Consider the following 12,671-nt stretch of genomic DNA (forward strand, 5'->3'; position numbering starts at 1 on the left):
CCACAGGTTACAACAGGTAATAGAGAACGCGAGTCAAAAGGGCAATGTTATGACAGTCATGTGACATGTTAACATGAAGGTCAACTGGGAAAATCAAGTTAGTAATGGATCTCAAGGTAATGAGTTTGTTGAATGCCCGAGGGATAGCCTTTCAGAACAGTTTGTCGTTGAGCCTACTACGGAATCAGCTGGACTGGATTGGGTGCTATACAATGAACGGGAGGCGATTAGGGAGCTTAAAGTAGAAGAACCTTTGGAAAATGTGATCGCAACACGAGTGCGAGTAACTAAAATCATCAGAAGGGAAAAAGATGAAATATGAAAGCAAGCTGAGAAATAATATCAACGTGGAATATAAAAGTTTTTCCCCAAGTGTATATTAAAAATAAAAGAGAAATTGGAGTGGATCAAGGACCGCTAGAAAACGAGGCAGGAGAAATAATAACCGGGTACAATGAGATGGCTGATGAAACTAATTGAGTATTTTGCATCATTCTTCACTGTGGAAGACACTAACAACACGCCTGATATTGTGGTGTGTGAAGGAAGAGAAGTGGGTGCAGTTACTATTACAAGAGAGAAGGTGCTCAAAATACTGAAAGACCTAAAGGTACACAAGTCACCGTGACCAGAAGAACTGCACCCTGGGGTGCTGAAAGAGGTAGCGTTAGAGATTCTGCTGGCATTAGAAATTATCTTGCGATAATCATTAGACTCCAGCATGGTGTCGGAGGACTGGAAAATTGCAGATGCCACTCCACTCTTTAAGACAGGAGGAAGGCAGCAGAAAGGCAACTATAGACCAGTTAGCCTGACCTCAGTTGTTCGGAAGATGTTAGAATCAATTGTTAAGAGTGAGGTGATGCAGTATCTGGTGACACAGGACAAGATAATACAAAGTCAGCATGGTTTCCTTCAGGGACAATCCTGCCTGACGACTCTTTCGGAATTCTCGAAGGAGATTACAAGTAGATTAGATAAAGGTGATGAATTGGATGCTGTACATTTGGAACTCCAGAAGCCCTTTGACCAGGTGCACACACATGAACTGCTTACCAAGTGAAGAGTCCGTGGTATTACAGGAAATTCACTAAAGTGGTTAGAGCATTGGCTGATTGGCAGGACGCAGGGAGTTAAAATAAACAGGACCCTTTTCTGGTTGTTTGCCAGTCACTAGTTCCGCAGGGGTCAGTAATGGGACCGCTTCTTTTTATGCTTTATATAAATGATTTAGATGATGAAATAGATTGTTTTGCTGCCAAGTTTTCAGATGATGCGAAGGTTGGTGAAGGGGCAATAGTGTTGAGGAAACAGGAAGGATGAAGAATGATTTAGTTTAGGAAAATGGGGAAGAAAGTGGCAAATGAAGTACAATGTGGGAAAATGCAGGGTCATGCAATTTGGTAGCAGAAACAAATGTGCGGACTATTTTTTAAACTGTGAGAAATTCCAGGAATCTAAGATGCAGGGGGAGATGGGAGTCCTTGTGCAGAACACCATGAAGGTTATCTTACAGGCTCATTCGGTGGTGAGGAAGGCAAATGCCATGTTAGCATTCATTTCAAGAGGTCTAGCATACAAGAGCAAGGATGTGATGCTGAGGCCTTAAGGCACTGGTGAGGCCTCACCTTGAGTATTGTGAGCAGCTTTGAGCCAGTCATCTTAGAAAAGATCTGCTGCCATTGGAGAGGGTCCAGAGGAGGTTCACAAGGATGATTTCAGGAATGAAAGGGTTGTCACACAAGGAGCGTTACATGGCTCTGGGTCTGTACTCGCTGGAATTCAGAAGGATGAGGGGGAATCTCATTGAAACCTTTCGAATGTCGAAAGGCCTGGACAGAGTGGGTGTAGAAAGGATGTTTTCCATCGTGGGACAGTCTAGGACAAGAGAGCACAGCCTCAGGATAGAGGGGCGCCCTTTCAAAACAGATCCAGAAAAATTTCCCGAGCTAAAGTATGTTGAGTGTGTGGAATTCGTTGCCACATGCAGCGGTGATGGCCAGATCATTGGGTATGTTTAAGGCAGAGATTGACAAGTTCTTGATTAGACATGGCAATGAACATTACGGGGAGAAGAGCGGGAACTGGGATTGAGGAGGAGGGGAAAAGGTTTAGTCATGATTAAATGGCGGAGCAGACTCGATTGGCCAGATGGCCTCATTCTGCTCCCATGTCTTATGGTCTCTCTTTCTCCTCCTCTCTTTTCCCCACCATCTCTCCACACACTCACTTTCATCTGCAGCTACCCGCTCTCCACTTTCCACACACAACTTTCTCAACACCTCACTCTCCTCCCATTCCTCAGCAATAGAGGGAGGTAGCGTTCTACCTCTACCTCCACCCTCATATAAAGATCACTTAACAAGTCAGTAGCTCTGTAACCGCGAACGCTGCAGATTCCAGATTCTCGGTAATGTCCGTTATATTGAGGAAATCACAGTTAGGAACAGTTAGGGCTGGTTTATGTATGTTGCCAGCGGGGGGGGGGGGGGTTGGCGCTGGTAGTGGATCCAAATGCAAGACACAGACACTGAAGTACTGGGAGCAGGGCTAAGATTATCCAGAATGCAAGGGAAGTCAGGAGGAAAGGATGCTGGACATGGATACAGGCCCTGGACGAGACAAGCACACCGAGCCGGGTCTAGGACTCAGACTGTGAAAGCGGGACCTGGATGAGGAACTTGGAACTAGATGTCTGGACTAGGACTCCGAGACAGAGACTGGACAGTGACCCGAAACATGGGTCTTGACTCGGGCTCGGAACCCGGATTCAGTCGAGGACTCGGGACTAGGAACAGACTAGACACAAGATAGCACTGGGATCACAGGGACGTGGCTTGGACTAGACCAGGATCTTGGACGTGGCTAGGGCTGGACGAGGAATCCCCAGCACCAGGCTCGGTGAGGCACCAGAACTGGATGAGGACACGAAGCTCAGACTTGGTCGGGGCTGGAACACGGCGCCCTGACTTGATCTTGGAACACAGAGCCTTGGTGTTGGAGTACAGGGTCACAGAGCCGGGGCCCCTCCTTGGGAACAGGTCTGAAAGCCGGGGTTCTACACAGAACACAGAACCAGGACCCCTCCTTGGAAACATGTCTGAGAGCCGGGGTTCTACACAGAACACAGAGCCGGGACCACTCCGTGTGAACAGGACTGAGAACCGAGGTTCGACACAGAACACTGAACCAGGACCACTCCTTGGGAACAGGACTTAGGGCCGGGGATCTATGCAGAGTCAGGACCCCTCCTAAGGCCGGGACTCTTTCCTTGACGGACACTAAACACAGGGACACAAAGAGACAGATCCAAACTCAGTAATAGATACATCCATATCTTGGCATGGCGAGGCTCCAGTCTCACTCCGGCGGTTGAACTTGACGGCGATACAGACAAGGTATCAGGCGAGGTTACAGGCAAGGTAGCAGGTGCAGGAAACTGACGAAGGTTAGTGCCAAAATAACTGTTGAGATAAGATGCCGAACTAACTGCCAGAATTTCAGAAGTGCAGGGACAGGAAGAAAGGAGAGAACAGACCAGCAGACGGAAGATGAATCCCGAAGCTATTTATGGACCCAGCACAAAACGAGAATCAGGTGCCTCAATTAAGGCAGCCACTGGACCCAGGGAAAACAGGAAATCCCGAAATGAGGATCGATGAACCGGACCGTAAACTGGAATGCGGATTTCACGGATCGGACCATGACACTCACTCCAGTACAATCGCATGTTTATTGTGATTCTTTTTCTCAGTTAATCTGAGAGGGGGTAAGTTCAAAGGAGATGTGAGAGGCAAGTTCTTTCACACAGAGATTGGTGGGTGTCTGGAATGCCTGGGGTGATGGTAGAGGCAGATATATTAGAGACTTTTAAGAGACGCTGAGACAGGCACATAAATGTGAAGAACATGGAGGGAGATGGACATTGTGCAGGCACAAGGAATCAGTTTAGTGGCCATTTGGTCGCTAATTTATTTGGCTGACCTAAACATGATGGGCCGAACTTTGTTGACGTACTTTGTTACGTCAGCAATATTTCATGTTATATTCAGTTCGGTGCATTGTTTTACCATACCGAGCTGCAGAAATTATTTCAGCCTTTTGTCCAACTTTGCCAACTCATTCCTGATTCCCACATCACTCTCTGGGACTGGGAGCCTTTCCCCATCACCAGGTCTGAGGAAAAGCGGGGAATCCTCTGTCGCGGTTTCCTTCTCTGTGAGTTCTGTGATTTCCTGTAAACATGGAAGGTGTTGAGTGACGGACTGAGTGAAGGAGAATGGAGAAGACATTATCTGCTCAGTGATGAAACGTCTCGGTGACTTTGATCACAGGAACAGTCACTGGGCAGCCTCTACACCCATTCTGTAAATTACTGGGATCGGTAATTAGCAGCAAAGCACTGACTGTGGAAATTACAAATTAGAATATTATTAGAGTCACAGAGCCCAGCAGCACTGAAACAGGCTTTTCGGCCCTTCTAGTCAGTACCGACCCGTTTTTGTTTTTACTGCCAACTACCTGCATACACCTCCCATCTATGTCCTTACCCAAATTTCTCTTTAGTGTCTAACTTGAACCCACATCAACCACTTCCACTGGCAGCTCATTCCACACTCTCACCAACCTCTGAGTGAAGAATCCCCCTTCAGATTCCCCAAGAGTATTTCACCTTTCACCCTGAAATATCAAGTGTGACAGTGGGAAAGTGTGTATTGAACCGGAGGAAAGAGCAGAGGTACTTAATGTATACTTTACTTCAGTTTTCACTATAGAAAAGGATCTTAGTGATTGTAGTGATGACTTGCAGCAGACTGAAAAGCTTGAGCATGTAGATATTAAGTAAGAGGATGTGCTGCAGCTTTTGGAAAGCATCAAGTTGGATAAGTCGCGGGTATTGGATAAGATGTACCCCGTCTACTGTGGGAGGCGAGGGGGGAGATTGCTGAGCCTCTGGCAATGATCATCAGTGGGGACCAGAGAGTTTCCGGAGGATTGGAGGGTTGCGGATGTTGTTACTTTATTCAAGAATGGGTGTAGAGATAGCCCAGGAAATTATAGACCAGTGATTCTTACCTCAGTGGTTGGTAAGTTGATGGAGAAGTTCCTGAGAGGAAGAATTTATGAACACTTGGAGAGGTATAATATGATTAGTAATAGTCAGCATGACTTTGTGAAGGACAGGTCGTGCCTTACGAGCCCGATTGAATATTTTGAGGATGTGACTGAACACATTGATGAAGGAAGAACAGTAGATGTAGTGTATATGGATTTCAGCAAGGCATTTGATAAGGTACCCCCTGGAAGGCTTATTGAGAAAGCATGGGATCCAAGGGGACATTGCTTTGTGGATCCAGAACTGGCTTTCCCACTGAAGGCAAAGAGTGGTTGTAGACGGGTCATATTCTGCATGGAGGCCGGTGACCAGTGGAGTGCCTCAGGGATCTGTTCTGGGACCCTTACCTCTGTGATTTTTATAAATGACCTGGAAGAGGAAGTGGAGGGATGGGTTGGTAAGTTTGCTGATGACACAAGAGTTGGATGTTTCGTGGATAGTGTGAAGGGCTGTCAGAGTTTACAGCGGGACATTGATAGGATGCATAACTGGGCTGCGAAGTGGCAGATGGAGTTCAGGCCAGATAAGTGTGAAGTGGTTGATTTTGGTAGGTCAAATATGATGGCAGTGAATTTGTCGGGACTGTGATGAGGGGAAATGTCTCCACTCCGAGGGTGGTGAATGTCGGTAAATCCCCACCACAGAGGGCGGTGAAGACTCAGTGATCGTCCCCACGTAAAACAGAGGCCGGCAGATGTGTGGAGACGGAAGGGATCGAGGAAATGAGGATCGGGCAGAAACATGTGGCTGAGATGGGGGAGCAGCCATCATCTTGCTGATGGTTAGAGGGGCAGAATGGCCTCACTCTGTTGTTTCCTACTTGATATTTCAGTGTTCCTGTCCAGTGAGACCAGAGGAATGTGAATAGAAATGAGTGTTTATAAACATTGACTGATTTAAATGAAACCTGCACATTTCCTGTGTGGGTCTGAATTGTGTGTCGGGATGGGATGGGAATCGAAACTATAGCTCTGAGAACTCTGTGACCTGGGGGTGGAGGGAAAGGGATCGGGGAATATATGGAGGGAAAAACTAAATACGTATCTGGTGTAAATAATGGAAATGATGAAATAATGTGGGAAATGCGGCGGTGGGTACGGCAGTGTGTGAAGGGGGAGGACCAGTCACCGGATCACGTGGGATCCTCTAGCGTCATGTGATCCCGTTTACCGCAGATCGGCAGCAGCATCTGCGGGTTTGATTCCGAGGCCCCGCCCACCGCCTGATGACTCAAAGGACACATTGCGCATGCTCACAGTCCCGGGACATGCAGTGTTGTTTTTTCGTTCTGTGTGGAAGCGCGTCGACAGAGGGATCGGGATCGGGAGGGAGTTTCCCCCCCCCTTGGACGGCGAGCCGGAGACGGATTACTCTCTGCGAGGCAACACCAACAATTTCCCTTCGGTGAGTATTGAAGCCGGTCCCGAGCGGGGAGGTCTGACGTTGGGTAGTGAGTTAACTTTCCCGAACTCAAGCAAGAGGAAATCTGCAGTTGCTGGAAATGCGAGCAACGCGCACAAAATGCTGGAGGAACTCAGCAGGCCGGGCAGAATCCAGGAAAAGAGTCCAGTCGACATTAGCGGCCGAAACCCTTCGGCAGGACTGGAGAATGAAAGGTGGGGGTGGGGAGGGAGAGAGAAACACAAGGTGATCGGTGAAACCTGAAGGGGGAGGGGATGAACTTTCCCGAACTGGCGGCCTCGCCTCGCTTCCTTCATAGAATCTGCCGAGGTCGGTCCGGGTTGTGAGACCTTCACACCGAACCGTCTGAGATGAGCCGGCGCTCAGCCCCTGTTGGTCTGGTCCTATTAGCAGGATGAAGTAAAACATGTTTCTATCTTTTTACTGACAGAATTGTATAATCTGTGTTCCGTGTGTTATCTGAATGTACTTGCCTGTGATGCTGCCACAAGTCAGTGTTTCTCTGTACCTGTACCTTCCCGTACTTGTACACTTGGCAATAAATTCAACAGGACCTGAGAAATCTCAGTGAGATTTGATTAGTGATGATCACCTTGGCAGCTCGGTAGGTCGAATGTATGAGACAGTACACTGTGAAATGCAAAACCCGAACAGTGTTGATGATCAGAGGGATCTTAGACTCCAAGTTCATCGCTCCCTGAAAGAGACTGCACAGATTGATCAGGTGGTTAAGAAGGAAAATGGCATGGTTGTCTTTATTAGTTGAAGCATTGAGTTCAAAAGTCGGGAAGTTGTGCTGCAGTTTTATAAAACTAGTTAGAGCACATCTGGAATGTTTCATACAGTTCTGGTCACTCCCATTCTCGGAAGGATGTCGGGGCTTTGGAGAAAGCGCAGAAGAGGTTTACCAGGACGTAGCCTGGATTAGAGGGCATGAGCTATAACGGGAGGCTGGACAAACTTGTATTTTCTCTGGAGCCGTGCCGGCTGGGGTGAGACTGGATGGACGTTTATAAGATTACCAGAGGATTAGAAGCAGTGTCTCAGAAAGGCAGCGTCCATTATTAAGGACAACCAGTACCCAGGGCATGCCCTTTTCTCATTGTTGCCATCAGGAAGGAGGTACAGAAGCCTGAATGCACGCACTCAGTGATTCAGGAACAGCTTCTTCCCCTCTGCAATCCGATTGCTAAATGGACATTGAACCCTTGAACACGGCGTCACTTTTTAAATATATAATATTTCTGTTTTTTGCATGATTTTTAGTCTATTCATAGAAACATAGAAAACCTACAGCACAATACAGGCCCTTCGGCCCACAGAGTTGTGCCAGCTTGTCCATAACTTAGAAATTACTAAGGTTACCCATAGCCCTCTATTTTTCTAAGCCAGTTTTTCCCTACTTTTCGCTAGTGTGGCCATGTACCTATCCAAAAGTCTCTTTAAAGACCCTATTGTATCCACCTCCACAACGGTTGCCAGCAGCCCATTCCACACACTCACCACTATCTCAGTAAAGGACTTAGCCCTGACATCTCCTCTGTACCTACTCCCCAGCACCTTAAACCTTTGTCGTCTTGTAGTAACCATTTCAGCCCCAGGAAAAAGCCTCTGACTATCCACACGATCAATGCCTCTCATCATCTTATACACGTCTATCAGGTCACCTCTCATCCTCCTTCACTCCAAGGAGAAAAGGCCGAGTTCACTCAACCTATTCTCATAAGGCATGCTCCCCAATCCAGGCAACATCCTTGTAATTCTCCTCTGCACCATTTCTAAGGTTTCCACATTCTTCCTGTAGTGAGGCATGTTAGGGGTAACCATACTTTGTAAAGGGGCCCAGAATATACCCTAAGAACTGTGCTGCTATGAAGAGAGTGATGGAGGCGTCCAGAGCAAAGAGAGAGAGAGAGAGAGAGAGAGAGAGAGAGAGAGAGAGAGAGAGAGAGAGAGAGAGAGAGACTGCTCGAAAGATGATGTTATACTTGCCTGCAGAAAGAGGGGGGCGGAGCAGGTTGATGGACAGCTGGTGTCCAACATGTGGAGATAGAAACCAGATTCACAGTTACACAGACAGAGACACACCATGGGACACGCAGTTCCGGACACTGAATGAGCTTTGGTGCACCCACATGATGGTGGGTTTTTGAAGGATTGATTCGGGGAGATCGATCAGTGGCTCACAGTGTAATAAGGTGCGACCGGTGGGGAATTAATTGTGTGTCCATCCTTGCCTGGGTGATAATTCCACCACTGAAGAATGGTCGTATGTTATTATAGTCACAGTCGGTGACTTCTACAGGATTTCAGAGAACAACTGGAATTCTGAAGATGACGGGAAGATTGGTGGCAACGACTCACCTCTCACCTCTGTCTCTCCCCAATGTTACTCAACTTAATACCATGAACTGAACTGATCTCTCTACATCATCGTAAGACTGTACCCATTTACCCCTAGTTTGAAAGAGATAGTTTTGTTCCTATTTACACACACACACACACACACACACACACACACACATACACATACACACACACACACACACACACACACACACACACACACACACACACACACACACACACACACACACACACACACACACACACACACACACACACACACACACACCATTGCTCACCTGTTCAATATATTTGCATTTATGTTACTGTATTGCTTAGTTACTCATGAACACTATAAGTTTATAGCAATACCAGACTCCATTTTTTTTTCCTTTTCTGCTGGTTATTTAACCCAGTACGCGTCCAAAATTGGGGAGTACGTCCGGATTTGAACAAAGTGAGTGGGGCTTGTGTGAATTTATTGGGGAAAATCCCTTCTTTTATTTGGTTGTGTGGAAATACAGCAAAGATGGAGCTTGAGGTTAATACGTTTGTGGCAGAACCAACCCCTGAGGTGTTGGATGATGCTAAGAGTGATGTGCTGTTGGGAATTGTTCGTAAACTAAAGATGAAAGTTTCCACTCACATGGAGAAGGCTGAGGTACAGCTGTTAACAGCACAGCATTACGTTGCCAAGGGGAAATTTGAAGAGGAAGTGTTGAGATGTTTTGTGAAGGTAAAGTATTTACTGAGGCTGAGATGTGGCTTCAGGCAGATAACATGAAGTATGAGTCTGGAATTTGAAACTGGGACTGGTATTGAAAGCCTAGAAGAGGCAGCTGTCCTGTTTACCTGTGTTCAGGTTGTTGAGGTACCTGTGGATTCACAGGGTAATGAATCTTGTGTTGAAACTCAGTTAAGGTCTGAGGTGTTTGACTCGGTTAAAAAGGAATGCAGATTTTTTGTGTCAGATGGACTTGATTCAGTGAATAAAAGTTAACCTTGGTGCCGGTGGAAATTGAGGATTCTCAGTCACTTGTGTTAGATGGTGTTTTTAAAAGTTGGTGATGAGTTGAAAGCTGGTGATGTGAATTTTATGGACAATAGTGAGAAAGGGGGCTGTGTCTGGATTTTTAAAGAAAGAACTTGTGAAGTTTGGACTAGTTTCGCAACCTTTGACCCTGCTTGTTAGCTCGTTACACTCTATTTTAGAAGTTGGAAGTATATCACTCCAAGGTCATAGAGCTGTTGTTCAAGATTACAATGTAAAGAGAAAAAATTGTTTTGGTTTTGAGAGGCCACCTGTCTGCGTTACTATGGAGAGGAATCGAAGTAAAAGTCTAAGGCATAGAGTAGATAGTTTACTTGGGAACTTTCAGAATGTAAACATGGTCTTTGTAAGCTTAATAATGGTGTTGAGTTTGGTAAACATTAAATTGGCACCCATCCAGGGTGAAGTTAATTCAGCAGTACAGCTAACAATCAAGCTCGTGGCTGATGTCCCACGCACAGATACTGATGCAGTTAGCAAAGACAGAGGTTTAATTTATGGGAATTTGTCAGAGACTTTTCTACTTTACAGGTTACATCAGGATTTGGGTAGTAAGGTGGATGAGAGGGACTTATCATTATCGAGGAAGGGATTCATGGAGGAACAGAATAAAGATTTAGATATTGTGGCTTTAAAAGAGACAGCTCTCTCTGAAGAGGAAATTCAGAATGAGACAGCAGAATATTACCTGAAGGATGGGGTGTTAATGAGGAGGTGGACACCACCTACTGTGCTTGTAAGTGTGAATTGGGATATTGGACATCCAGTTGTGGTCCTGCTTTTAAATGTGGCTCATAGTATGTCTTTTGGTGGACACTTTCAAGTGAGAATGACAGTAAATAGAATTATGAAGGAATTCTACTGGCCTAATTTAAGGAAGGATGTTGTGAACTTGTGCAGGACTTGCCATACCTGTCAGGGTGCAGGAAAACCTAATCAGGTGATCCCAGCAGCACCACTTAGGCCGATACCTGGTTATGGTGAAACATTTTCCAGGGTGATAGTGGATTGTGTGGGCCCATTGTCAAAGACTGCAGCTGGCTATGAGTACCTGTTAATCATCATGTGTGCTGTGTCTAGGTTCCATGGACCAGTGCCCCTCTGGAACTTCAAGGCCAAGACTGTGGGAAAAGCACTTATCAAATTCTCCACACTGGTAGGTCTACCTAAAGAAATCCAATCTGATCAGGGTAGTAACTTTACTTCAAGAACATTCCAGGGGATGGTTAAAGAGTTGAGAGCTAAGCATATTGTGTGACCTTTCACCTTACTCAGAGAGCAATGGTCAGATCAGAATGTAAATATGCTCAAGTGTTATCATGACTCTGACCCTGCACCAGTGAGTACTGTTATGACAACGGAGGAGATTGTAGTGTCTGTTCCTGAAATGCCAGATAATTTTACTGAACACCCTGTAGTTTTTACAAGACTCAGAAAGTCTGATATCTTGAAAAATATTGATGGAAAAATTCAACATTTGCAGTCAAAGAAGCAACAACAACTGAAGAGTTGAAATAATAAGTATAAAGGATAATTCCCTGATATTCTAAAACTGTGCACGATTGCAGTGCATGATGTCATTGTAACTTCAGCCCAGCCTGTTAAGCAGTATCCTTACAGAATGAACTTGGAGAAAAGCAAGCCGGTGGGAAAAGAAATTGAAAACATGCTAACAGCCGGCACCATTAGGCCAACCACTTCAGACTGGGCGTCACCACGCGTGATCGTCCCTACGTCGGATGGAGGTGTGAGATTCTGTACTGACTACAGGAAGATCAATGCCATAACAAAGACAGATGCTTATCCTATCCCAGGAGTAGATGATTGTATTGATAAGGTGGGGAAGGCTAAGTACCTCACAAAAATTGACCTGCTGAAAGGATATTGGTGTGTTCCTTTGACTGAAAGGGCGAGAGAAATCTCAGCATTTGTCACACCTTCAGGGCTGTCTGAATATGACCTGTTAACTTTCCGAATGAAAAATGATCCTGGAACATTTCGAAGAATGATTGATTTGGTAATTAGAGGTTTAGAAAACACAGGGGCTTATAATCGATGATTTAGTGGTCTGGACTGACACGTGGGAACAGCGCGCTGTGGCTGTTGAAAAATTGTTGGAACGGCTGTCTGTGGCCAATCTTACAGTGAACCTCACTAAACGTGAATTTGACCACGCCACTGTCACGTATCTGGGGCATGTGGTAGGTCAGGGGCAACTGGCTCCTGTAAAAGCCAAGGTACAGGCTATTGCTGAGGTTCCTGTTCCAACTAGCAAGCAGGCTTTGAGAAGGTTTTTGGGAATGGTAGGATATTAATGGAAGTTCTGCAAAAACTGCAGATATCATTCTTCCCCTTACAAAACTCCTGGGGAGTTCTGGCTTTACAACATTTCAAAGTTTATGTTTGTCCTGCCCAGAAGCCACTGGTAGTTTACACAGATCATAATCCATTAGTATTTATGACTAATATGAAAAATAAGAACAGAAATTTGTTGAACTGGAGTCTGATATTGCAAGAATATGACCTAGAGATTAGACATGTCAAAGGTACTGACAACATTATAGCCTATTGTTTATCTAGATGGTAAGTTCGAAATTGTACTCAAGTTACTGTTATCTGATTGTTACCTGTATATTGTTTCAAACTCTGTAATATAAAGTTAACCTAAACTTATTCTTTTGCAAAAAGTTCTTAAAAGGAAGGGGGGGGGGTAGGGGTACCCCTACTTTGCAAAGG

General features: G+C 45.6%; 1 protein-coding gene across 1 annotated transcript in view; it reads left to right on the top strand.

Annotated features, from left to right (window-relative positions):
- Nucleotides 1-11,014: 11,014 nt before the first annotated feature.
- The window catches only part of LOC140722572 (uncharacterized), a 175,586-nt gene continuing 173,929 nt past the window's right edge, over nucleotides 11,015-12,671 (top strand). The window contains exon 1 of the transcript XR_012097671.1: nucleotides 11,015-11,091. The gene's annotated coding sequence lies outside the window, so the exon portion shown is untranslated. The remainder of the gene's footprint in view (nucleotides 11,092-12,671) is intronic.

The sequence above is a fragment of the Hemitrygon akajei genome, unplaced genomic scaffold, assembly GCF_048418815.1.
Source record: "Hemitrygon akajei unplaced genomic scaffold, sHemAka1.3 Scf000080, whole genome shotgun sequence".
NCBI classification, from domain to species: Eukaryota; Metazoa; Chordata; class Chondrichthyes; order Myliobatiformes; family Dasyatidae; genus Hemitrygon; species Hemitrygon akajei.